The following is a 3,156-nucleotide window of genomic DNA, read 5'->3' as shown; positions in this document are numbered from 1 at the left end:
CTGCTACTGTGGGGTGTACTGCTACTGTGGGGTGTTCTGCTAGTGTGGGGTGTACTGCTGCTGTGGGGTGTACTGCTACTGTGGGGGTGTACTGCTACTGTGGGGTGTACTGCTACTGTGGGGTGTAGTGCTACTGTGGGGTGTACTGCTAGTTTGTAGCGTCGAGGCTGTTGAGTAGGGTGTCATGTCTGGTGAGGACGGTGTCTTGTCTGATATGATATTATTGCTTTTGAGAGGTGAAACTGCCTGTGTGTATGTAATATCATGACTGTGAGGTGTATTATGGCTGTAATGTGGGATGTTATGGCTAGTTTGAGCTGTCATGGCTGGTGTCGGGTATTCTTTATAAAGCTCAGTTCTATGAAGCGATTTCTTAACTATCGTTAATATTACATATATAACGTGGTCTCAATATTTACGAGGGAATCTGCACGTAGTCCACCAATCTAGCCTTTCATAGCAAGGACGGACAGGTGGTTTTTGCTGTATTCTCAGTGTTTCTGAATAATGAACACAACGTTGAATGGCACCATGTGAGGAACTGCTTGTATCATACAGGAGGATATTATGTCTTGTTGACTCACATTATGAGCCCAAATACTGAGATCAGAGATTAATTTTCATTTAATTTCTTTATTATGCTCCTCATACCCATTCCGTGGGCGGTGCTGGAAAGAGTTACTTGTCTGTAACCTGTCTTGAAGGATACTTCTTTGTCTTGATGTCAACTCTTTGTGATGATCATGATGATCATATACGGTCTGTCGTCTAGCGTTGATCGCCTAAACCCTTATACAGTACAGGTGCATGGCGCGAGACTGATAGGTCTGTAATTGCCAAGGTCATTGGGTTTCGGTATGGGGACAATTATTGCGTGTTTCCGTTGTGTGGGCAACACTTTACTTAGGAATGACTTGTTAAACATGTGGAGTAGTGGATTCCCAGACACTTCACACAGTGCATTGAGTATGTCGTAGGTGACGCCATCTTCAGGTGCAGTACTTTTACCTTTTTTCATAGCCCCTTTACTTCCTGGGCTGTGATTGATTCTCTATACTCGTCATCACTAGACAGCGCTCTTGTTATCCTAATTCTTCTGTCATCATGTCGCAGGAGCTGTTCCCTGCTGATTTCTGCAGGGAGGGAGGAGGAGGATGCTGCATCACTCCAGCTTGTGAATTAGTTCCTCAGCCTTACCCTAGGGGGTCTTTGTGAGCCGCAGGCCGGGATCTGCCCACCTTTAGCTATCTGAATTTTTTCCCACACTTGTCTGGCAGATGTTTCCCTTCTAACAGAGCTAGTGAAGTCAAGCCATTGTCTTTCTCGCTCTTTAATCCTCTCTTCCCTGGCTACTTAACTCACAGTTTTAAACAGCTCTTGGTTACTTTCAGTGGGATGTCTCTGGTACTCTCTACTCGTGCTCCTTACATTTGAGTTAAACATCTTTATGTAATCGTTCTCATACCATTTTATTTTCTTTCTCTAAGGGTTACTTCGCCCAGTCGTACGGCGCGGAACTCAGAGACAGCTCTCAATTTGGTGATTAAGGTCATCAACAAATGTATCAACGTCTGGGATTTGGTATTCCGTGAACCAGTCACTCATCATGTTTATGAAGAGCGGCCTCATATCTGGTCAGAGTGATAACCTTTTTCTTTTATTTGTCTCTTTCCTTCTCTTGCTCATGTCGACGGTGGTAATCAATGCCCAGTGGTCACTACATAAACTGTGAACAATGTGTGTACTGGCATCCGTGTCTTGTGCATTCAGCAGAAGAGCATAGTCCAATCCTCCTCCTCTGAGGTGAGTTGGCTGTTCATCGCCCAGGACCCTGAGGTTTTCACTTTCCCTAAAATAGAGTGACAGTTTCCGTCCAATGACATTGGGCTGATGACAGTTGGCACCAGAGAGTGGGTGTCTGGCATTAAATTCACCGACCAGCAGGGTAGGTTCTTCATTAACAAATTCAGGTAGTGTGTCAAGATCAAGTTTAGTCTGTGGCACATATTGGTTGATTATATGTAGGGTATTATTGTTTAAGTGTAGGGTCACCCCCAGTGATTCATACTCATCCCCCATGTGGAGGTATCGAATAATCTGTGCGGGAATATTGTTATTTGCAAAAGTGATGAGACCCCGTTTTTTTTCCCGAGAGGGCAGGGAGAACTTGCGATAACCGCTGAATCTTGGGTTGAAGTCATCACCCACCAGTGTCTCCTGTAGCACTATGACGTCAGATTGGTGTTCACGGACGTACTGCATGATGTCATTAACCCTAGTGCGGACTCCGTTGCAGTTCCATTGTAGTATAGTGAGATGTTCCCCTCTCTTCTCTCCTCTTCCTCCATTCCACCCTCTCTTCTTTCCCCCTCCCTCCTTTCCCTCTCTCTCCTCTCCCACTTTCTCCTGTCCCCTCCCCCTCTTTCCTTCTCTCCCTCTCTTCTCTTCCATTTTCCCCCTATCTTGTCTTCTCCTCTCCCCCTATCTCCTCTTTTCTTCTCCCCTCTATTCTATTTTCATCTCCTCTCCCCCTTTCTCGTTTCCCCTCCTCTCTTCTATTCTCTCCCCTCTCTTTTCTTCTCCTCTCCCCTCTCTTCTCTTCTCTCCTCTCCCCCACTCTTCTCTTCTCCTCTCCCCCTCTCCTTTTCTTTTTTCCTATCTTCTTTTTTCCTATCTTCTTTCTCATTCTCTTCTCTCTCCTTTTTCTCTCTATTCTTCTTCTTCTCACTCTCATATTCTTCTCTCTCTCTCCATTCTTCTTCTCACTCTTATTCTTCATTCTTCTCTCTCCTCTCTATCTTATAATTTCAATGATTAATAATTACCTCAACGTTTTAAAAACTTTGCTCTAAAATGTTTTATCATAATATTTAAAACACGTTTTATTAAAACGTTATGACCTCACATTTTATTATCGTATTTACAAATTCTCAAAACACGTGTAATTTAAAACGTGACGAAAAGAATCAAAAGTGATTTTTATTACGTCTTGAAAACGAGAAAATGTTTGCTGGGATTGAACACCTTTTGAATGAAGTGTCTGAAGCCAGTCTTCTTAACTCGACAAACTAACCCATATTGTATTGGTTCCCGGATTTTTTTTTGAACAACCCAGAATCGTGGACATGCCTCAGTTTGTAACACATAAAGTTTTTT

The 3,156-nt window shown here is 43.5% G+C and overlaps 1 protein-coding gene across 4 annotated transcripts in view; it reads left to right on the top strand.

Annotated features, from left to right (window-relative positions):
• The first annotated feature begins 454 nt into the window (after positions 1-454).
• Positions 455-3,156, top strand: part of LOC123757013 (uncharacterized) — a 14,507-nt gene continuing 11,805 nt past the window's right edge. Inside the window, exon 1 of one of the 4 annotated variants that reach the window (XR_011229701.1) lies at positions 455-473. The gene's annotated coding sequence lies outside the window, so the exon portion shown is untranslated. Of the gene's footprint in view, positions 474-514; positions 534-1,784; positions 1,804-1,926; positions 1,946-3,156 lie in introns of those variants that run through there. The other 3 variants (XR_011229702.1, XR_011229703.1, XR_011229704.1) reach the window with 3 other exon arrangements.

Source organism: Procambarus clarkii, chromosome 26 (genome assembly GCF_040958095.1).
Source record: "Procambarus clarkii isolate CNS0578487 chromosome 26, FALCON_Pclarkii_2.0, whole genome shotgun sequence".
NCBI classification, from domain to species: Eukaryota; Metazoa; Arthropoda; class Malacostraca; order Decapoda; family Cambaridae; genus Procambarus; species Procambarus clarkii.
The sequence above is the reverse complement of the archived record's forward strand: the minus strand, read 5'-3'. Positions and strand labels throughout refer to the sequence as shown.